The sequence below is a fragment of the Leptopilina heterotoma genome, unplaced genomic scaffold (assembly GCF_015476425.1).
Source record: "Leptopilina heterotoma isolate Lh14 unplaced genomic scaffold, ASM1547642v1 Lhet_88, whole genome shotgun sequence".
Taxonomy (NCBI): Eukaryota; Metazoa; Arthropoda; class Insecta; order Hymenoptera; family Figitidae; genus Leptopilina; species Leptopilina heterotoma.
The window spans coordinates 236,864-262,355 of record NW_025111191.1 but is presented as its reverse complement, the minus strand read 5'-3'; the positions used below and the strand labels follow the sequence as shown (position 1 = coordinate 262,355).

Sequence of the window (25,492 nt, the reverse complement as noted above, 5' to 3'; positions counted from 1 at the left end):
CAGTGGCCCAGTTTTCTTTAATTCATCAGTGGGATTTCACTGAGAATCAGTAAAAACCACTGATTGTCAGTGAAATTTTCACTGATTGTCAGTGAAATTCTACTGATTCATCAAAGAAAACTGGGTCACTGAATTGAAATCAGTGAAATTTTCACTGATTCAGATTTAGAGTGTATAATAGAAATATTGCGAATATTACTCGGTGAAATTTTGTTAATATTGAATGGCCAAAGTTATTAACCTTTAGAGAACCAGTAAATTTGCACAAATTTTAGTAGTTTTTTACTTAAAAAAAAAAAATTAAATAAGAAGTTAATTCGATAAAAAGATTCGTCAAAAGAAGGCCACCATTTATTTTGACGAATCTTTTTAATAGGAATTCTATTTGAACATAATCCAATAATTATTATGAAAAATTTCATTACAATTTTTTTAAATAATTGAATTTTTTTTTTACGAATTTTAATCAAATTTTTAAGAATAGTTGCATTTTTCGAGGAATTCATTAAAAAAATTTTTTAAAAATAAGGAAAATCCTGTTGTGATTTTTAATTATTTATGAAAATAATTGAATTTTTACAACGAATATTATTTAAAATTTTCAAAAATAAATAAATAATTGAATTCCTGAGAAGAATTTTATTATATTTATAAAAATAATTGAATTCTTGTGAAGAATTTTATGAAAATCTATTTAAATAATTGATTTTTTTTGAAAAATATTAGGAAAATTCTGTATTAAATAATTTAAATTCCTGTGAAAATTTTTTTATTTATGAAAGTAATTGAACGTTTGCGAAGAATTTTCGAAAATATTTTTTTTTAAATTATTCAATTCTTTTGGTAATTTTTTTTATTAAAAATAGTAAATATTAAAAATCATTGAATTATATGAAAAGTTTGTGAAAATAATTTAATTCCGTTTTAAAGAATTTTATTGAAAATTTTCTAATTTTTACGTTACCAATAACTTTATTAAAATTTTTGAAAATAATTTTTTTATTTCAACTGTTCATTCTCAAACATGGAAAAAAGTAGCTTTTAGTGTAACAAATAAAAAAGAGTATTCAAATAGTAGCAATTGGTAAAAAAAAGTAGTAAATAGTAGATTTTAGTAGATGACTAAAACTTTTACTACTTTTATAGTAAAAAATTTCCGGTAAAGCATTTCTGGTAATTTTTACTACTTTTGTAGTAAATTTTGCTACGTTCGAACTTCGAAGTAAATTTTACTAATGCTTCCTCAAAAAGGAAGCTTTGTATTAGCAAAATTTTGGATTGTCATTTTTTGACATATTTATAAATTTTTTTTTATTATGCCTAATACTTTAGTACTTTATATATGCACAGGAACTCCCCGTATAAATGTTCTAAATAAATAAAAAAAAATTTCGACGTATTTTGACCTCCGAAGTCCAAAAAACGGATTTTAAAAATTTGTCCCGATGTGTGTGTGTGTGTGTGTACTAACATTACATCTGCCTCAATATCTCAGAACGAGAAAGAGCTAAAGGCCTCAATTTTTTTTTAAATTGTAGGTCTCCCCGGGGGACATAAAATGAGAGTATTTTCAGCCCGATTCATGAAGTTTAACTATTTTTTTTTTGCATTTTTCATTTTGTAAAAAAACGTTTTTTGGACATAACTTAAAAAAATGTTAGGACACTTATAAATCTTTTTCTTTAGTTTTGTAGAGTTTTTTCACACGCATCTTTTGAACCCTAATTGAACATTTGTCGTCCATATTAACCGGAGATATTAAACTTTTAAAAATCTAAAATTTTGAAAAATAAGACTTTTATAAAAATTTTGTTAAAAAATGTAGAAGTTTAGTTTTGTTTTGTATTTAGTTTTGTAGAGTTTTTTCAGACGCATCTTTTGAGCCCTAATTGAACATTTTTCGTCCATATTAACCGGAAATATTAAACTTTTAAAAATCTAAAATTTTGAAAAATAAGACTTTTATAAAAATTTTTTTTAAATTATGTAAAAGTAACTTCAAAAAATTATTACCAACTTGAAGAGCATTAGAAAACGCTTCGATTGACCTATTTTTGAACCTGATTCGGTCAGAAATTATGAAATTATTGGTATTTGAAAAATCAAAAATTGTGGAAAATATCATTTTTTCAACATTCTTGTTTATTAACTTATGTGTAATTATTAAACTATTATTACCATCTTATAGAATATATAAAAACACATTTCTTGGACCAAGATTTAATGATTTTTAACCCTTTTATAAGAAGTAATTCTTATATTTCAATTATTATTATTTCTATGAGGAAGCAAAGTGTTCATGAAATGAACACCAAAATTATAAAAATGTACAACTTGGCAGCGGTTTTTACAAATGTGTACTTCGAACGTAGTAAAATTTTCTCCAAAAGTATAGTAAAAATTACCAGAAATGCTTTACCCAAAATTTTTTCCTTTGAAAGTAGTAAAAGTTACTTTATATTTTTCTCCGTGTAGTGTTAATTTATAGTTCAGCACTACTGCAACATTTAGCACGCTGATTAAACATTAAAAACTATCATTAAAACTAGTTTAGCTTTTATAGAGATAGTAACAGCGTTTAGAGAAAGTTTAGCGTTTAGATTTATTTTAGCCTTTAGAGAAAGTTTAGCGATTAAATTTATTTTAGCCTTTAGAGATAGCTTAGCGATTAAATTTATTTTAACCTTTAGAGATAGCTTAGCGTTTAGATTTATTTCAGCCTTTGGATAGAGATAGCTTAGCGTTTAGATTTATTTTAGCCTTTAGAGATAGCTCAGCGTTTAGATTTATTTTAACCTTTAGAGATACCTTAGCGTTTAGAGTTATATCTTAGCGTTTATACTTATAGGTTAGCGTTCAAAGATGCTTTACAGAGTTTAGAGTTATAATTCCCAATAGTTTAGCGTTCAAGACTATATGGTTTAGCCTTCATCGCTAGTTGCGAATTATTAATTCTTATTCGAAGATAATTTCCATCGCACTGACATGATCAGATTGTTGTGTATTCATTCTCTCCCAAGATGGTTGTATAGAGAGCAATTCGCGATGCAGAAACAGTCGTTGAGATTTATAGCTAGCGTGGCATGGTCCCCGGGTCTTTAGCCGCTTATTAGCATGCGGTAAATCATGACGACCTGACTGCCATGGCCTCGCGACAATAATTATATAGATACTGGACATAGACATAACACTATGGGACTTCAGTCGAGAAGGTATCTATACTGGAGAAGGTTAGGGGGTTTGGGTTTGCGATGCATCCACAGTCAGTGTTGCGTCGTATGCAAATGATGACGTCACACAATGCAACGCAGTCCTCAACGAACCTATGGACATTGCATGTATTCTCATTGCTATATATAGAACCAACTGTATATATATATAACTATATTGTTAATATATCTATATGGTTAATATATCTATATATTGTTATCCACCTATATATTGTTATATATCTATATATTGTTATACACCTATATATTGTTATATATATATGCTTATACATCTATATACAACTATATGTCTATATAGAATACAGAGTAACTACTGCTCTGTATTCTATTCCGATCTGGGTGACATTAGAACCAAGAATGCCTTCACAGCATGTGTCTAACTCTATATTGCATATATTTATTAAAAAAAATCATGGAGGAGTTTTTGTCAGACTTATCAAGTTTTTTTTTTTTTACTATTTTCACCACTTTTTATTAATTGTAGATATTGAAAAGTCTATTAAAATTATTATAAGAAATATCCCTTTTGGGGAGAAGAAGGGATTTTTTTTAACTTGTAATTTTTTTTTTTTAGAAGGGGGGATAATTTTTCGGGTATGGAAGTATTAGATGGAAATTGTGGTCTTCTCGACAGGTGGGCGAGAGAAGGGAATGAAATGCTTGCACGGAAAATCAGAGGCAGACAGGATAGTTGGGAGATCTTACCGCAATGACGTGTGGTCGAATCGGTCCGATGAAATGACGGATTCTGCGAGTGACATTCGATATCACATTCGTGGCTGTTGAAATGGTGAATGCAATAGGAAATGCTTCATCAGACATATGAAATCTGTGTATAATCGTCATTAGACATCTCAACTCGAATCAGAAAGCTTCGTATTTTCCTTTTTCTTCATCTACTTCTTTTTTTTTATTTTCCTACAATCATTTACTTCTATTATTTGAAAGGGATTTTACTCTCTAAGGTCTATTTCATTGAGAATCCATAATTTTATTTATGTAAACTTTTACTCTTAAAAAAGAAGTGTTATTTTAACACTAAAAGTAGTGTTAAAATAACATGCAACATTTTTAACCGACACTGTGATTCTAACACCTCATTGGTGTTAAAATAACACTGGAGTGTGTTAAATTAACACTAGAGGATGTTAAATTAATATATACATTTTTAATGCGTTTAAAATAACACAAAAACTCTGTTAAAGCAACACCATCTGAAAAGTACAAGCAACAAATTTAACACATATTTTTTTCTTGTGTTGTTGCAACTTAGCGCATCGTCATGAATTTTTTCAATCAAGAACATTAAAGTAGCTAATTGAAAAATAGTGCTAAACGCTATAAAGCCCCATTGAGCAAAATAAACAAACAAAAGACAAAGTAAACAAGAAAAGGAGAAAATAAAACTGTTTTTCCTCTGGTTAAAATCGGATTGGAGTGAATTGAGAACATATAGAATCAGTGTGTGATGTAGAATATAGGTGGGAGGGAATCGAATGAGACATGGAAGGCATTACGATGCATGTAATCGCAAGAGGAACAGTAGAAATGTGTCTGTCGATGTTTGTGCACACGCAGGCATAAATATATATATATACACATATCCCGTGTGTCTATACGCACATGGTTTCAGCTGGTCGACCCCTGCGCGTGATGCAACACTGACCACACATCAATTCACTGCAAATGGACATCAATACCGGTAATTAATACATCGCGCCTCTCCACGATTCTCATTCTCTATAATACTGTCCTCCTCTCAGTATGCCGTCGATCGGCCAAACACTCAACCCTTTCCACTTTCGCTCACTTTATCCTCCTTCCTCACTCTCTCTACTGTCTCCCTCTTTCTATATATATACGGTTTGCAACAGTACACTAGCTTTAGTTCTCTCTGCAAGGGATTTTAGCCTCGGATTTACATGTAAGTGATACTCATGTTGGCGATTTCGATTGACGGCTAGGCTGACTCTTCAGTTTCAAATAGATGCTAAATGTTGCAATTTTTTTTTACATATTCTCATCTACGTTAGAAAGTATTTTTTTTTATTTTTTTTCCTAGGAGCAGACCATAAATTACACATTTTTTTTAAAGGTATCAAATTGATACTAAAGTGGATCAAATTAATACCAAACATTTGGATCAATTTTTGGTATCAATTTGTTGCAATTTGATACTTTTATAAGCCTTTCAGTCACGCAATTAGGATAAAAGACAAAACATTATAATCGCCATTGTAAATAGGTTTTCTGGTGTCGCTGAATACGAATCTGGAGTCAAATTTGCGCAAAATTTAAAAAATTCAAAATGCCGGATCCAATATGGCGGATGAGTTTTTAAAAATCAGTCGGATTTACTTAAAACTTGTTACTCGGGGGTTTTTGGGGTCGCTGATTACGAATCTGATGTTAGTTTTCAAAAATTAAGAATGGCGGACGATTTTTTAAAGATTGAAATAGTTAGAAATAAAATTAGTTACTGTATCAAACTTCCGTTGATTATTACAAAAATTACAATAAAATTCTTGAAAACTTCAATAAATTTTAATAGAATTGAGAAAATTAAAAATATTTTACAAACTGTCGACAGAAAGAGAATTAAAATATTTATAAACTCTAAATTTTGAGAATTTTAATAAAAGTTTTTCCAGACTTGTACTAAAGAAACATATTAATTTACATCATTTTAAAAAATTTACTAATTAATACAAATTGTAATTGAAACTCTTTGTAAAAGTCAATAACAATTTTTGTAAAAGTCAATAAAATTATTTATAAATTATTAAGTAATAATTCTTTGAAACTTCGGGTTTTTTTTAAATCTCAAATGAAATTTTTTAACAAATTGTATTATTTTAAAAGAAATTTCACAAAATTTTAATTCATTTGCTTATTTTTTAATAAAATTATTTTAAAAATTCAAATATCTTACAACAATTGAGTTAAAATGTACAATTTTTTCAGAATGTTAAATGAAATTATTTAAAACTTGAATAATTTTTAAAATAAGTATTTAATTGACAAATTGCATTATTTTTTTTTAAAAATTCCACAAAATTTCTGATAAATTTAATAATTTTTTTAAAACATTATTTAACAAAATTCAAGTCTCTTTAAAATTTAAGTTAAAATTTTCATTTTTTTCAGAATTTTAAATAAAATTATTTAAAACTTAAATAATTTTTAAAATTAATATTTAACCAACAATTTGTAGGATTAATTTTAAGAAAATTTCAATTAATTTGTTTAATTTTTAATGAAGTTTATTTAAAAAGTTCAAGTATCTTTTAAGAATTGAGTTAAAATTCACAATTTGGTCAGAATTTTAAATAAAATTATTTAAATTTGAATAATTTTTAATATAAATATTTTATTGACAAATTAGATTATTTTTAAAAAAAAAATTTCAATAAATATTTCAATTCATTTGGTTATTTTTTAATAAAATTATTTTAAAAATTTAAGTATCTTTTAACAATTGAGTTAAAATGTACAATTTTTTCACAATGTTAAGTAATATTATTTTGAACTTGAAGAATTTTTAAAATAAGTATTTTTTTGACAGATTGCACTATTTTTTTTTAATTTCACAAAATTTTTATAAATTTAATAATTTTTTAATAACATTTAACAAAATTCAAGTCTCATTAAAAATCAAGTTCAAATTTGCAATTTTATCAGAATTTTAAAGAAAATTATTTAAAATTTGCATAATTTTTAAAATAAGTATTTTCTTGACAAATTGCATTATTTTTTAAAAAAATTCCACAAAATTTTAATATATTTGATAATTTTTTAATAACATTAGGAATTTAACAAAATTCCAGTCTTCTTGAAAATTAATTTCAAATTTTCAAATTTATTAGAATTTTAAAGAAAATTATTTAAAATTTGCATAATTTTTAAAATAAGTATTTTCTTGACAAATTGCATTATTTTTTAAAAAAATTCCACAAAATTTTAATATATTTGATAATTTTTTAATAACATTAGGAATTTAACAAAATTCCAGTCTTCTTGAAAATTAAGTTCAAATTTTCAAATTTATTAGAATTTTAAAGAAAATTATTTAAAATTTGCATAATTTTTAAAATAAGTATTTAATTGACGAATTGCATTATTTTTCATAAAAATTCTACAAAATTTTAATATATTTGATACCTAATTTTTTAAAAACATTATTTAACAAAATTCATGTTGAATAAACTTTAAAAATTAAGTTAAAATTTTCAATTTTTTCAGAATTGTAAATAAAATTATTTAAAACTCGAATTATATTTTCAAATAAGAATTTTATTGACAGATTGCATTATTTTTTGAAAAAATTCACCAAAATTTTGACAAATTTGATAATCTTTTAATTTTAATTTTTAACAAAATTCAAGTCTGTTTAAAAATTAAGTTAAAATTTGCAATTTTTTGCAGAATTTTAAATGAAATGATTTAAAACTTAAATAATTTTTAAAATTTCTATTTAATCAACAATTTGTAGGATTAATTTTAAGAAAGTTTCAATTAATTTGTTTATTTTTTAATAAAGTTTATTTAAAAAATTCAAGTATTTTTCAACAATTTGAATTAAAATTTCTTTGCAATGTGAATAATTTTTAAAATAAAAATTTTCCAATGATTATTAATTTCCTCGCACAGAAATAGAAATTTTAAAGAATTTTAGTTCAAATTCTTCTAAAATTTATAATTATTTTAGAAAATTTATGACTTTTTTCAACTAAACTTTTTGTAACAAAAAAAATTAATTAATTAACAAATTATTTAACCTAAAGAAACGTATTCTAAAATTCCATTATTTACTAAATATAAATTTAAGGCGTTGGTATCTATCACTTTTAAAACATTTTTTAGTTTAGGGTACGTTAACCGGGCATAAGACAAAAAAAAACGTATCAAAAGTATTCAAAAATTTTTTAAAAACAATGAAAAGATGTTGGTATAACGTCGAGAGATATGAAATAATGTTGACGATAGGACAAATTGTCGTGTACGCATATAACAATTCCATTTCAATTTCTCGTGAAGGAAAAAACTTGAAAATACAATTTATCTGAGTAATGCGATTTAACAGGGTGCGAAGGGTGGTCGTCGTGCTGTATACATATATATAGAGGTGTGGTTTTGAGCTTTGCACAGTCCGATGGGAGGCAATAAATAAAAATACATCAAGTGCAACCTTTTATACCACAAATTGATACCCACGTTTTTCCAGATTCCCGCGGGATATAGTGTGTAACGGGTGTTTATTAAATACCTCGATTATAGATCCGACAATAGGTATAATCTTTGTTTTTTTTTTAATATTACAGTCACTAAGTGGTGGGAAGGAAAATTTTGTTTTTTCGTTAGTTTGAAAACACTAGAATACAAAATTTGTTTATTAGTTTAACAAACGTAAGCGCTTTTATTTTCTTCACTCAATTCTGACATTTTTGAAAAAAGTCCTCTCACCTGAGTTGCAACACTTTTTCCGCAGAAGCGCTTCGGTCGCTAAAAACAATATTGGCATTAATTTACTAGGTGGCGCCTCTCTTTTACATTTTAAACCACAGGAAACAAATTAAATCTCAATGAACTAAAATACTAGAGTTTTAATTTTTTAATTTAATTAAATTTTAATTTCAATTAAAACTAACATTGCTTTTTTAGCAATTAATTATTTTTATTAATGAAATTATATAATTTATTAAAAAAATAATTGAAATTATTTTGTATTATTAACTTTTCAGAATATGTGAGAAATTTGTAAAAGATTAATAAAAAAAAAAAAACCTCCTGGTCATCTTATCAGTGTGTTTGCGTGTAGAATGTAATTGTATAGTTCGCTTGGTGTGTACAGAAAAACTGGTTATCAAAGAATAAAACCAAGCGCGATGAAACCGATCCGCACTTGATTTGATGTTAGTTCGCCTTCAACACAAAAAAAAAACAAAAAATCCCCGTTTAGAAAGAAAAAATATTTGCCAACGCTTCGTCACTATTGGATTTTTCACTTCAGAGTGCGGGCTTTTTATTAAATGCTCTTCCATTGAACGCACGTAGAGATTCGATGCTTCAGCTATTCAGAAGGATGCTAAAGGACACTTTGATAATTAAATTTCCATCGCCTCGTTCATATGCACTAGTCGGTTTCCCAATTATTTGCTTCTTTTTATTTTTTATTTTTTTTGCTCCTTTTCTTTTTTTACCCTCAAAACTTTTCTCTTCGAATTTATCAATTATTCCCCCTATACTTTACACATTGTTAAAAGGGATAAAGGTATACTTTGTAATTTTTTTTTTTCTTCCTCTTTTGGATATAACAATCTATTTAGAATTATTTATTAATTAAATTTTTTTTTGAATATTATGAAAGGACATTATTGATTATAATTTTATTAATACTGTAGGGATACTGTTGAGTATTTTATTTATAGTATAAACTATTGCAGCAGCATTACAGGAAAAGTATACACAGTAATGGTAAATAATAATTTCTTTTGCCCCATTGATATGTAAAATGACAATTGAAGGGAATTAGAAATGAGGCTACTAATCTAGGAGGAATTATAGACGGTGACGGTAGCTAATTGTCCATCTATATCTGGTCCTAGGTGAGTCTCAATGGTCTCTTGTATTCCCGCCCGTATATGCACATTGTCCTCAGAGAGAGGAGACCGGTCCTCACTCAGATGTATATATATAATGGGCAGGCGGCGCGTGTGCATTCCTAATAATGAAGACACCGATAAATCAACGACGGAGAATACGCCCGCGGATGTGCGCCGAATATTCTATGCATAATATCGCGTCATTATCTGTGGTTACTGGGAATACCGACAGTATATATACATATAGGTAACAATTCGACTTTGGCGATGACGCTACATCTCTTGTATGGACAAAGACACAATTCATTATTATCATATGTAAAATAGATACATAAATTATCTTACATCCGATAAGAGATGTCTTCTCTTTTACAAAGTTACTTATTTTGACCATTTTTAGTAAATTTACTTCTAAAGTAGAAAAAATCAACTTTTCAGCTTAAGCTTACTGCAAACTACTTGCAGCAAGCTTACGCTGAAAGGTATTCTTGAAACTTACAGGTGCAGGGTTGCCACAGGTCAGGGAAGTCAGGAAATTCAGGAAAAAGTCAGAGAAAGTAAAATTGGTCAGGGAAATCAGGGAAAAGTCAGGGATTTTTAGTAAAAGTACTGGAAAAATTGAATTTTTAAAATTCATGAGAAAACTCCGAATTTTGATGTTTTTTTATTGCCTCGTAAACTATAAGATTCCCACGAATTTTAATACAAAACCTTCAATTTTTACTATATCTTACAATAATTTCTTTTCAAATAATTTAATTTTTCAAGAACATAAAATTATTAGTTATAAATTATTTATAATTAAATTTTTATAATTTTCAAAAATCCTAGATTGATAGAAGAATTTTAATTAAAAATAATAACAAAATTAATAATAATAATACTAATAACAAAATAATAACAAAATTAATTTTGGAAAAGTTACAAATGATTCCAGAAATTCAATTATTTTTATAAATAAAAATAAAATTCTTCACATAAATTTAATTAATTTTATAAACTTGAATAAAATTCGTAGCAAGAATTCAATTATCTTTATAAATAATAAAATTTTTCGAAATTAAATTATTTTTAAAAATTTTAATAAAATTTTCGATATTTTGAAAAAATATCAATTTTCTAAGAAAAATTTAACAAAGTTCTTTTCAAGAATTCAATTATTTATATAAATAATAAAATTCTTCACAGAAATTCAGTTATTTTTATAAACTTGAATAAAATTCGTAGCAAGAATTTAATTATATTTATAAATAATAAACTTCTTCTTCGAAATTCAATTATTTTTAAAAATTTTAATAAAATTCTTGTTAACATTTCACGGAAATTCAATTTTTTACAAAATTCTTAATAAATTTCTTCGAAATAATTCAATTATTGTCATAAGTTATAAAATTTTCACAAGAATTCAATTATTTAATACTACAAAATTTCATACAATGTTTCGAAAAATATCAATTATTTTAAATAAATTTAACAACGTTCTTTTCAAGAATTTAATTATTTTTATAAATAATAAAATATTTTATTTTTATAAATAATAAAATTCTTCACTGAAATTCAATTATTTTTATAAATTTGAATAAAATTCGTAGCAAGAATTCAATTATCTTTATAAATAATAAAATTTTTCGAAATTAAATTTTTTTTAAAAATTTTAATAAAATTTTCGATATTTCGAAAAATATCAATTATTTAAAAAAAATTTAACAAAGTTCTTTTAAAAAATTGAATTATTTTTATAAATAATAAAATTCTTCACCGAAATTCAATTATTTTTATAAACTGGAATAAAATTCGTGGGAAGAATTAAATTATCTTTATAAATAATAAACTTCTTCGAAATTAAATTATTTTTAAAAATTTTAATAAAATTCTTGTCAAAATTTCACGGAAATTCAATTTTTTACAAAATTTTTAATAAATTTCTTCGAAATAATTAAATTATTTACAAAAATTATAAAAAAAAATTATTATTTTTGAAAATAAAAAAATTTTTCACAGAAATTCAATTATGTTAAATAGTTCAAACAAAATTCTTGCTAAAATTTCAAGTATCTTTATAAATAGAAAAATTCTTCACCGAAATTCATTTATTTTAGAAAAATTTTAATAAAATTCTAGGAAAAATTTGAATTAATTTCACAAATAATAAAACTCATCGCAGGATTTAAATTATTTTTGATACAATTTTACAATATTGCTCAAAAAATGTAATTATTCTTAATAATTTTATTAAAATTTGTTTTAATAAAATTTTTTATAAAGTTTTTTTTAATTAAAAGAATTCAATTATTATTAAAAAATTTGTTGATAAAATTCTTTACCAGAATTCAATTTCAACAAACATTAAATTATTCAATAAATTATTTTTTTTTAATTTAAATAATTGAATTCTTCTAGAATTTTCTAATAAAAATTGATTTAAAAATTAATTACCGAATAATCGATTTATTGTTTATGAAAATAATTGAATTCTTGCAACGAATTTTATTAAATTTTTTTTTTAAATATTTAAATTTTTTGGTGAAATTTTACTACTTGTAAAAATAATTGAATTCTTGCGAAAGAATTTATTAGGATTATTGTAAATAATTAACTTTTTTTTGAATGTTTTAAAAAATTTTAATTCCTACGGAAAAATAATAATGATTAAATATTTATTCAAAAAAGAAGTTATTGATGTTTTTGAATAATTTTGCAATTAAAGAAATTCGCAAATAAATGTATTAAGAATATTTTTTTTGAGTGTCTAATAATTTTGCAATTAAAGAAATTCGCAAATAAATGTATTAAGAATATTTTTTTGAGTATCTAATAATTTTTAGAGTGAATCAGAATATTCTTTATAGGGTCAGGGAAAAAGTGAAAGTTGTGTTTGATAATCAGGGAAAAATAAAGTTAAATTTTTGTGGCAACCCTGAAGTGACGAAGGTTGCGTCTTGTAAAATATGCTCTGCTATTTGGGAATAAATATATATTTATTTGAAATCAAAATGACAAATTGTCTTTTCAACTATGATTGGTTACTCAATATTGACCGTCACTAGCCAGAACATTTGTTCGATGTGGTGGCTCGTGACGGTGATCATCGATCGACGAGTCTTGTGTACTATCCCTCCAAAATTCGTGTTCACCCTTCACGATATCCCTAACTGATGATTCGTCATCAATTCAACCCCTCATCCTCCTCCTCATCCCCTCCCACAAAAGTGGTGAATCAATCGCTATCCAAGAGACACAAAACGATAATCTATACAACCAGCTGTTAATTATGATTTCAAATGTCAGTTACTAGAGTAACTGACATTGCTGAATAGATTTTCAGTAAGTAGCCGTACTATCCCTCAGAATAATAAAATACATTTTACAGAAAGTTTTCTAAAGTACAAAATTCTTGAATTTATAATTATTAATTCTCTAATTTATAATTATAAATTAGAGAATTAATAAAAATTAGAAAATTAATTACAAATCAGAGAATAAATAAAAATTAGAGAACATCTCCTTTTTTCAAAAATAGAAATTGGATCGACTTCCTGTTTCTATTATTGTTATTATTTGAATAAAAAGAAAAGTCCTTTAAGATTTGAGAATAAAGATCCGGAGTTTTGAGTTACAGTGTTGATATTTATAAATGAGGAAAAGGGAAAGATGAGACAGGAGATAAAAGGGAGATACAAAGGAAGATTGGTAACTAGTCTTTCGTTCATACGATCAAAGAGTAAAATAATCCAGCATGACAAGAATATAGAAATGAAGCGCGTGCGAGACAGGTAACCGCGATATCCACCTGTAATACAACATTTCGAACATTGCTCCAGTGGCCACGGAATTATTCCCTCTTTTCTGCAACTTGAAATATATGTCGCCTTACTGAATTTCTCTTCCTTACCACCAACATCCTGATATTTGAAATACGATAATATCACTCCGCATTTTGTATTCTTTATGTTATAGAACTATTTAACAATACCGGTAAAAACTAATTTTAATTAATATAATTAATAAATAGGGCATATTTTTAACTAAAAATACTAATAAATAGTAATTAATACAAATAAATATAATTAATAATATAACTATTAAGTCCAAGTCAAATAAAGAGAAAATTTAACTTAAAACTGAAAATTAAATTTATCATAAGTATAAAACAGGAAGATATCGAGTCTTCTACTTATATTAATAATATAATTTATAATATAATTATTAACTTATATTAATAAGAAACGGATTATATCACAATTTTTTAAAATAATTGAATTTTTTGAAGAATTTTATTCAAATTTTTAAGAATAATTGCGTTTTTAGTGGAATTAATTTAAAATTATATTGAAAATAATTGAAATCCTGCGATGAGTTTTATTATTTATGAAAATAATTGAATTTTTGTCACAGAACTTTAATAAAGTTTCTAAAATAATTGCATTCTTGAGAAGAATTTTAGAAAAATCTTTATAAGATATGATTTTGTTTAAAAAATTTTATGACAATTGTGTTTTAAATAATTGAATTTCTTTGAAAATTATTTAATTTAAAATTATTTATGAAAATAATTGAATTCTTTTAAAGAATTTTATTAAAATTTTTTAAGAATAGTTGTATTTTTCGCCAAAATTATTTAAAATTGTATTAAAAATAATTGAAATCATGCCATGAGTTTTAATATTTATAAAAATAATTCAATTCTTGCAACGATTATTATTAAAATTTAAAAAAATATTTGAATCCCTCAAAAGAATTTTATTAAAAATTTCTAAATAATTGATTGCTTTCGACTAATTTTATGCAAATTCTAATTTAAATAATTGAATTCCTGAGAAAATTATTATTATTCATGAAAACGAATGGAATTCTTACGAAGATTTTTAGAAAGAATTTTTTAAATAATTGAATTCTATTTGGAAATTTTATGAAAATAGTAGATGTTGAAAATCATTAAATTGCGAAAAGTTTTTAAAAATAATTAAATTTTATAAAGAATTCTATTTAAATTTTTGACATAATAATTGAATATCTGTGTGGTATTTTATTCAATTTTTTTTTTTTGAAAATAATTGAATTTACAAGAAGAAATTTATTACTTTTAAAAATTATTGAATTCTTGTTATGAATATTGTTATTTATGAAAATAATTAAATTTTGCAAAGAATTTTATTAAAATGCCTCAAAATAATTGAATCTTCGGGAATAATTTTGTAATTAATGGACATAATTGAATTCTTTCGAAGAATTATTTATTTAAATAATTGAATTCTTGGGAAGAATTTTATTAAAATATTTGAAAATAATTGAATTCCTGTGAAAAACTATATTTTTGAAAATAATTGAATTTCTAAAAAGTATTTTAGTATTTGTGAAAATAATTGAATTCTTGCGAACGATTTTATTAGAATTTTTTAAAATAATTGAATTTCAATAAAAAAATTTATTACTTTTAAAAATAATTGAATTTTGCAATGAATTTTATTAAAATGCCTCCAAATAATTGCATTTTCGGGAATAATTTTGTTATTTATCTTTAATAATAGAATTCTTTCGAAGAATTATTTATTTAAATAATTGATTTCTTAAGAAGAATTTTATTAAATCTACAAGAATAATTGAATTATTTCAAAAAATTGTAATTAAAATTGTATTTAAAATAATTCATTTCTTTTGAACAATTTTATTAGAATATTTGAAAATAATTAAATTTCTGTGAAAAATTCCCATATTTTTGTAAATTGAATTCTTGCAAAGAATTTTAGAAAAACTTTCTTTTAAATAATTGATTTTTTCGAGGAATGAAGTTAAATTTTAAAAAATTTTATTATTTATGAACTTAATTGAATAGTTGTTAAGAATTTTATTAAAATTTTCAAAAATAATTAAATTCCTGAAAAGAATGTTATTATTTGTAAAATTAATAGAATTTTTCGATTAATTACTTTAAAATTGTACTAAAAATAATTGAAATTCTGTGATGAATTTTATTATTTATGAACATAATTGAATAGTTGTTGAGAATTTTATTCAAATTGTCAATAATAATTAAATTCCTGTGAAAATTTTTTTATTTATGAAAATAATTAAACGTTTTTGAAGAATTTTATAAACATTTTTTTTTAAATTATTAACTTCTTTAGGGAAATTTTTGAATAAAAATACTAGATAATAAAAATCATTTAATTATGAAAAATTTGTGAAAAAAATTGAATCGTTTTAAAAAACTTTATTAAAATTTTTTGAATTTTTTTCAATAACTTTATGTTAAAATAATTTTTTTATTTCAACTGTTAACAAATTTAAATTATTGTAAATTCTCAAACATGGAAAAAAGTAGCTTTTAGTGTAACAAATAAAAAAAGTACCTAAATAGTAGCAATTGGTAAAAAAAAGTATTAAATAGTAGGTTTTAGTAGATGAGTAGTGCGAGGCCTACAATAATTAAAAAATTTCAACATTATTCTAAACACTAGAATATAATAATAATAATACCGGAAGTGAATTGGTGATATGAATATTCAAATGGAAATGGATGTAGAATTACGTTCGGGCATATACAACAATATAAAAAGAAGGACACCGTGTCAACCCTTGATTTTAAGTTTTGTGTCCCGCTGCGCGATGCCGAAAGAGAGCGAAAGCGAGTTTCAGATTTATTTCCCGGGTGCCTCGGGGAGTAGACTCCCACTACCGCGAAAAAGCCTTTATTGACCCTTTATACATCTATTTGTTATGCCACGGCCCTTTGTATGACGGTAGACGGTTATGCTCGAGGCGACGTACTTGCCGACTCTCCCTAGGCTATATTTGACCAGTATTATAAAAATCAACCGACCGATTTCCTACGTGAAATATAGTCCCCTAAGCACACCCTGAATATTTTATCACTGTCCGCATGAGCCACTGGCCAATCTTTTTAGGAAAAAAAAACAAACTCCGAATCTTCCAATCTTTTTTCCATTTTTATGCATATTCTTCGCCTAATTTTCTTCATATTGTTAAATTGATTTTTTGAATCAACGTAAATGATTTTTTAATATCGAAGAAAAGTGTATTGTTTTTTTTCCTATTGTTAGGAGTTAACAAAATAACAATTAGGGTTCTTTATGTAAATTACGTCACACCCTCCCTCTTAACATCAATTCTCTGTTTGTATGCAATTTAGCGTCACTTTTTTTCTTTGATTTTTATACAAATATTCTATTTCCTCTTTTTTAAATAGACATTAAAAAAGAAGTGGGTAGAAAGTAGGAAAAGTATCTTTATAAATAATAAAATTCGTCTCCAAAATTCCAAATTGAAGGAATTTTATTATTTTCAAAAATTTTAATAACATTCTTGGCAAAATTTCACAGGAATTCAATTATTTACAAAATTTTTAATAAATTTATTCGAAATAATTCAATTATTTTTATAAGTACATAATAAAATTTTCACATGAATTCAATTATTTAAAATACAAATTTTCATAACATTTTTCGAAAAATATCAATTATTTAAAAAGATTTTTATACAATTCGTAGTAAGAATTGAATTATTTAAAAAATTTAACGAAGTTCTTTTCAAGAATCCAATTATTTTTATAAATAATAAAATTCTTCACCGAAATTCAATTATTTTTACAACCTTGGATCAAATTTGTTGCAAGAATTCAATTATTTATATAAATAATAAAATTCTTCACAAAAATTCAGTTATTTTTACAAACTTGAATAAAATTCGTTTCAAAAATTCAATTATTTTAGAAAAATTTTAATAAAATTCTTGGGAAAATTTCATAAAACTTCAATTATTTACAAAATTTTTAATAAATTTCTTCGAAGTAATTCAATGATTTTAATAAGTAATAAAATTCTCACAGAAATTCAATTATTTAAAATAGAAAATTTCATAAAACTTTTCGAAAAAAATAAATTTATTTAAAAAATTTTTTTATAAAATTCGTCGCAAGAAGTCAATTATTTAAAAAAAAACTTAAGAAAATTCATTTCAATAATTCAATTATTTTTATAAATAATTTTATTATGATATAAATATAGATAATTATAATATAAATAATTTTTATAAATAAAGAATTTTATAAATAATAAAGTTCTTCACTGAAATTTAATTATTTTTTTAAACTTGGATAAAATTCGTTTGAAGAATTAAATTATTTTCAAAAGTAATAAAATTCTTCGCAGAAATTCAATTAAGTTCAAAAATTAAAAAAAAATCCTTGTCAAAATTTTAAGTATCTTTGTAAATAATAAAATTCTTCTGTAAATTCAATTATTTTAGAGAAATTTTAATAAAATTCTTGGGAAAATTGTAATTATTTTTATAAATAATAAAACTCATCGCGCAAGATTTTAATTATTTTTGATACAATTTTATTCAAATTCCTCGAAAAATGTAATTATTCTTAAAAATTTTATTAAGATTTGTAAAAAAAAAAATTCAATTATTTAAAAATTTGTTGATAAAATTCTTTATGAGAAACCATTTTTAACAAACATTCAATTATTCAACAAATTATTTATTTTTTAATTTAAATAATTAAATTCTTCTAGAATTTTCTAATAAAAATTGATTTAAAAATGAATTACCGACTAATCGATTTATTATTTAAGAAGATAATTAAATATTTTTTGAGAAATTGTACTACTTATGTAACAATTTAATGCATTTTTTTAGAAGTTTTACTACTTTAAAAATAATTGAATTCTTGCAAAGGATTTTTTTCGAATTTTTGTAAATAATAAACTTTTTTTTGAAAAATTGAATTTTTATGAAAAATATTATTATTAGTGAAAGTCATTGAATTATTGTGGAGTGTTGTATAAAAATTTTGTTAAATAATTGATGTTTTCGAAATATAATGAATATTATAAAAATTTTATTTAAAATAATTGAATTCTTGTGGAAAACTTTATTTGTAAAGATAATTGAATTTGGCGAATCGTTTTTTGAAAATGCTATTCTAAATTAATTGAATTCCTGTGGAAATTGTATTATTTATGAAAATAATTGAATTTTTGATGGATTTTATCAATTTTTTTTTTTGTAATTGAATTCTTTTGCGAAATTTTATAAAAATACTAGATATTGAATAATGAATTGAATTTCAAATATTTTTTTTTTTGAAAATAATTGAATCGTTTTAAAGAATTGAGCCGCAGCGTGCAATAACAGCAGCTACTCTCGGGTAGGCTGTCTGTCCCAATCGGAATTATCTACTTCAAAATGCGTTCTGTGAAGAATTTTATTAAAATTTTTAAAAATAATTTCTTGCAACAAATTTTATCCAAGTTTATAAAAATAATTGAATTTCTGTGGAAATCAAAATCTTTTGAAAATTATTGAATCGTTTTAAAAAATTTAATTATAATTTTTGAGAATAATTTTTTGATTTCTAGTATTAGCGAATTAAAACTTAAAAGTAGTGGAAATTTGCCAAAAAAAAAACAGAAATATTAACTTTTAGTAGCTGAAATCTAAAAAATACCCAAATAGTATCATATAGTAAAAAAGTACTAAATAGTAGGTTTTAGTAGATGAGTGCGAAGTTTGGAAATCAGGGAAAAGTCAGGGAAAAAATAAAATTAAATATATTTTTCTCCTATTTATTAATACCTATTCACTTCCTTGTTGTAAAATATTTTCTCAACATGAATAATATTAAATTTCCCTGCGTTATAATTATTTTTGAGATCTAAACCAAAAAAAAAAAAATATGAAAGACTCCTGGTAATTCAATACAATATAGAATGTACCTTGCAAGTATTTGGATAAAAATGTTCTCAGTGAGAGATAGCGAGATCGTATCCTCCATCGGCTTTGTTTTTTTTATTTCGCCGGTCTGGCTGCGTCTCAATTATAGAAAGGCGCTTCGACTACTACGGACGAATTCCAATTAGTCGGTGGCCGGTCCATGTCGCGGGGAAAAATCCCCCCTCCCCTCCCTTCGTATGGGGTTTCCCGGATCTGTACGAGTTCCTTTCATGGAGAGAGACTCGTTCATTTGCCTTTCGTCCATATACCTTTTCCCTCCTTCTCTCTCTCTCTCTCTTTCTCTCTCTTTTTCTCTTTCTCGTCGTCCTACGAGCAAACCCCGAACATCTCTTTGTGGTATGCTTGGATTATCGAGGGCGTCAAAGCCAGAATTGCAAAGTTAGTTTTTCTATAGGATGTTCTAGGTTGTAAAAAGACGAATCTATAATGGTTGAGGAAAATTAGGAATTTTTCTCCTTTTTTATTTTAGGTTTTTATTGCGATAATTTAAGAAAAAAGTAAATTGCAGATGAGTTGTCACTGAATGAGAGTCGACCTTTAATATAGCGTTTTGAAATTATAGTTTATATGTTGTATACAATGTTTCGAGAAGAGATAGCTCCCGGCTTGACGTGTTTGCATTTGAGCGAGCCCCTAGTATTGGATGCATATGTTAATCAGCAATATGGCGCGGAGTTGATATTACCCTGTGCTACTGTACCCCTTTCACCCCCCCTGCCCCCTGCCACCACCTTTCCACCTCCTCCTTTTTGAACAACCATCTCCTTCTCTAAATTAGGACCCGGTTGAAAGTGTATCTCCAATCTGGTGATTCGCGATCTGTGATTCATGACACTTTCATATTCCATTACAAAGTCTGCTTGATAAGGTTTTCATTTTAAAATTTAAAAAATGATAATTCTTCAAAAACCGTAAATAGGAATTAAAAGATAATTTATTTTTCTTCAAATACTATTTTTAATACAAAATAATATTTTTTAACAATCCATTGGAGAATTTTTATTAATAAATATAGCATAAAAACATATTTAATTTTATTTTTTCCTAACTTTTATCTGATTCAAACTTTGCTGAAATTTAAAAAAAAATACCGAAATAGTAGTTTTTAACATAAAAGTAGTAAAGTTTAAAAAGAATTGATTTTCTGTTAAAAATTTGGTTATTTTTGAAAATAATTGAATATTTCATAAGAATTTTATGAATTTTGTTTTAAATAATGAATTTTTTCGAAATATAATAAATATGAAAATTTTATTAGTTTAAATAATTGAATTCTTGTGAAAAACTTTATTTGCGAATATAATTGAATTTTCCGATTAATTTACTTTAAAATAGTATTAAAAATAATTGAAATTCTTGGATGAATTTTATTATTTATGAAAATAATTGAATTTTGGATGAATTTTATCAATTTTTTTTTTAAATAATTGAATTTTTTGCGAAATTTTATGAAAATATTAGATATTGAAAATAATTGAATTTCGAATATTTTTTTGAAAATAATTGAATCATTTTAAAGAATTTGATATTTTTAAAAAAACAGAAATAATAGCGGGTCTTTTAGTGGCTAAAATCTAAAAAAATACCCTTATAGTAGCATAACGTAAATGTAGTAACTAGTAGGTTTTAGTAGATGAGTGCGATGACTTAGTCTAACCGCCCCTGACAGAAACTAGTTAGGAAAAAAACCCCATAAAAATACTTAATAAAATAGAATAATTATTTCTAGAGTAAATAATATGTTTCATTAATATTCTCGTATGCTTTTCGTACACATTTGGTAAAATAATACCATATTTGATATACACTATTTCAAATAAGTTTCTAATGAATGACCTCCCTTAGGAAATTGTTAACCAAAAGTCAAAGTGAATTTCAATGTTCGATTGTAAAGTGCGGCCAATAAGGGAAATTTCAGAAGGAAATACAATTGCGTGTGTTTAGTAGGAAAGGAGGAGGGTGGAAAGGGGGAATGGAGGGTTTTTGAAGGTGCCGTACAGATAGGAGGGTAGTCTTTGTTGTGGCTTGGACGCGGTCAGAAACGAGGGTGGTAGAAAACGGGAGTTATATTTTGCCAAATGTAGATTTGGGAAACTCAAACCCCACCTTTTTCATCTCTTGCGCTTTGCCCTTATGAAATTATTTCAACCCTTAAAGAGAGTGCGAGTGGTGTAGGCTCAGAGAAGAGTAAAACCCCCATTTGTAAAATAATAACGTGGCAAGAATTATTATTAGAAAAATTAATTATATTCCTCTGTCTTTTAATTAGTTTTTGCATCTCTATAATTTCTCTCGCGCACGTGTACGAGAAGGTCTGAAGTTGGAAATTGATAATTTTTTATGGTCTCGAGATAAAAATTAAAGTCAGATGGCGCCATTTTTTTTATTGAAAACTTTACTTTTGTGACTAAAAAAAATTTGAATTTTGGAAAAGATACAAATGATTTCAGAAATTCAATTATTTTCAATAGTTATAAAAATTCTTCTAAAAATTTCAATTATTTTCAAAAATTAAAAAAAAAAATCTCGTCAAAATTTCAATTATTTTTATAAATAATAAAATCCTTATTGAAAATTCAATTATTTTTAAAAAATTTAATATAAAATTCTTAGCAAAATTTCCCTGGAATTCAATTATTTAAAAATTTTTTAATAAATTTCTTCGAAATAATTCAATTAAGTAATAAAATTTTCACAGAAATTCAATTATTCAAAATGCAAAATTTCCCTGGAATTTTTCGAAAAATATCAGTTATTTAAAAAGATTTTTATAAAATTCGTCACAAAAATTCAATTATTTAAAAAAAATTTAACAAAGTTCTTTTCAAGAATTCAATTATTTTAATAAATAATAAAATTCTTCACCGAAATTCAATTATTTTTATAAACTTGGATAAAATTCGTTGGAATTTAATTATTTAAATATAAATAATAAAATTCTTCACAGAAATTCAGTTATTTTTATAAACTTGAATAAAATTCGTTTCAAGAATTCAATTATTTTGAAAAGTAATAAAATTTTTCGCAGAAATTCAATTATGTTCAAAAATTAAAAAAAATTCTTGTTAATTTCAATTATTTTTATAAATAATAACATTTTTCTCCAAAATTCAATTATTTTAGAAAAATGTTAATAAAATTTTTAACTAATCACTTTGGTTCATAAATGATAAAATTCCTCGCAGGATTTCAATTATTTTTAATACAATTTTACAGAAATTGCTCTTAAAATGTAATTATTCTTAAAAATTTAATTTCAATTCCTCGAAAAAATCAATTATTTAAAAAAGTGTTTTTTTTAAATGTTTGGAAGAATTCAATTATTTACAAAAATATTAGAATTTTTCACAGGATTTCAATTATTTTCAAATATTTTAACAAAGTTATTTGAAAGAAATCAATTATTTTAAATAAAATTTTAATTAAATTTTTCTTGCAATAATTCAATTATTTACATAAATAATTCTTCGAAAGAATTCAATTATTAAAGATAAATAGCAAAATTATTCCCAAAAATTCAATTATTTTTCAGGCATTTTAATAAAATTCTTTGGAAAATTCAATTATTTTCATAAGTAACAATATTCATCACAAGAATTCAATTATTTTTAAAAGTAATAAATTTTTTCTTGGAAATTCAATTATTTTAATGAATTCTAATAAAGTCGTTCGCATGAATTCAATTATTTTCATAAATAATAAAATTCTTTTTAGGAATTCAATTATTTTCCAAAAAATTTAATAAAATGTCACACAGACATTTAATTATTGTCAAAAATTTTAATTTTTATAGCTACCTTCTTCAGTTTGAAAGCTACTTTTTGCTACTTTTTTTAAAATTAATTATCGATTGCAAAGTCTGGATTAACTTAAAAAAAAAACTATTTCAATTTTTATTCTTTAATTTAATGTCTAATTATTCTTGGTAATTTTATAAAAACCAATCGGATTAATTTTTTCTGAAATTTATTCCATTTTGTAATGAAATATTAATGAGGCCATTAAAAATTATTTTCGGTTTATTAGTTTTATCACTTAATATCCAACTCAGTGGAATAACGATGTCCTGTTAATTATTAAATTAACATAATTGCAATTCACTTTTATAATCATATTTAATGCATTATCGGTTATTTAAAAGTTGAACGTATCAAATTTTATTTCTTAGAAAATAGTTTTATAAAATTTATAGATTTTTTTTATTTGACACTTTGTTTTAGTCGACAATGAAAAGAAAGATTCATTTTAATTTTCTATTTCCTGGAAAATTATTTATATCTATTTTTCTTTACTGAATTAAATGAATAAGAAAATCAATATTTAAATGTTCGCACTATTATTAAAAGTAAACATTTAATAATAGTATATTTTTATTTTCGAATATTTTTATCGATTTAGATTCGTAATTAAAGGAAAACAAAAAATATAAAAGAATCTTAAAAAAAAATTGAAATTCTGATATGTTTTTAGAAAATTAACGCATGTACTTAGTATAAAACCGTTTTCGCGTAAGTATTTTCATTTTGAATTCATATACACATTGGGCTCTTACTTCCGAGGAGCGGGTTTTATGTACACACATGGAAATTATGGGCAAGTGTATACGTTTTGCTTTTCACGTATGTGGTTGGGACATAGTAACGTTTGGTCAGTCGGAGAGCATAAAGGCTCTCGAGAAATTAATTCTCAACGTAGGAGAATATGTACGGTAGGTGGGTACGTGTTTTATTATTGAATGGCCTCCTTCCTGACTTCGAATCAACCCGGCAATTGGTTTATTATAATTTCATTGTGTTTTCATTACCCAGGTTAATTTGCGCTTGCTCGCTCGTTCGCTGTCTCCCTCTATTATGCGTGTACAGCTACCACCCCCGTAACCTGGGAATCTTCAGACGCTGAATTTGACAGGAAAGCTATTCTGCAAAAAGGGAAATAAAAAAAAATTCAGAAACTTTTCATTTCTTTTTCTGAGAAGTTTTTGTTTCATTACCTTTTTTTTTGAAAATTAACTATAATAATTTGAATGTTCTTTCATTCATTCACTTTTTCAGTCCCTCATTTACTCTGAAGTTGTCTTTTGTTTAACTAATTAGAATTAAATTTTCAAATTACAGTCGAACCTGGATAAGAGAGAACTGGATAAGCGAGAAACCTCTATAAGCGAGAGAAAATTGCTGGTCCCTTGAACTCTCGCTTATCCAGGTTCGACTGTACATTATATTTTTAAATTTTAAACTTTAAAATTTATAAAAACCTTTAACAAATTTTGATACTAATTTCAAAATTTGACATCAGATTTTCAAAATTGAAAATAATTAAACTTTCTTAGGAAAATTGAATTTTGCAAAAATTGTTATTTGATACCTGCATTAAAAATAATCTTCATTACGAAAATTTTAATTATTCTGAAGAATAGAGAAGGTAAAAAAATTATATATTCAACTTTCTAAACAAAGAATATAAATAATATTTTTTTAAAGAATTTCCACTACTTTTAATTCGCTAATTAAAAAAAAAATTTCAAAAAAATCAATTATTTAACAAAATTTATTTTCAATTCTTCGCAATAATTCAATTACTTTCACTAATAATAACATTTTTCATGGAAATTCAATTTTCTAAAAAAATTTTTGATTAAATTCTAAGCATGCGAATTTAATTATTTTCATAAATAATAAAACTCATCGAAGAATTTCAATTACTTTTAATACTATTTTAAAGTTATTAATCGAAAAATTAAGTTATTTTCACAAATAAAGTTTTCCACAAGAATTCAATTATTTAAACTAATAAAATTTTCATCTTTATTATATTTCGAAAAAATTAATTTTTTGAAACAAAATTCATAAAATTCTTATGAAGAATTAAATTACTTTCAAAAATAATAAAATTTTTCACAGA

General features: G+C 24.3%; 1 long non-coding RNA gene across 1 annotated transcript in view; it reads right to left on the bottom strand.

The window, feature by feature from the left end:
- LOC122511619 overlaps positions 1-25,492 on the bottom strand; it is a 49,924-nt gene that overhangs the window by 12,898 nt on the left and 11,534 nt on the right. The window contains exon 2 of the long non-coding RNA XR_006302536.1: positions 24,396-24,509. This is a non-coding gene — a long non-coding RNA (uncharacterized LOC122511619). The remainder of the gene's footprint in view (positions 1-24,395; positions 24,510-25,492) is intronic.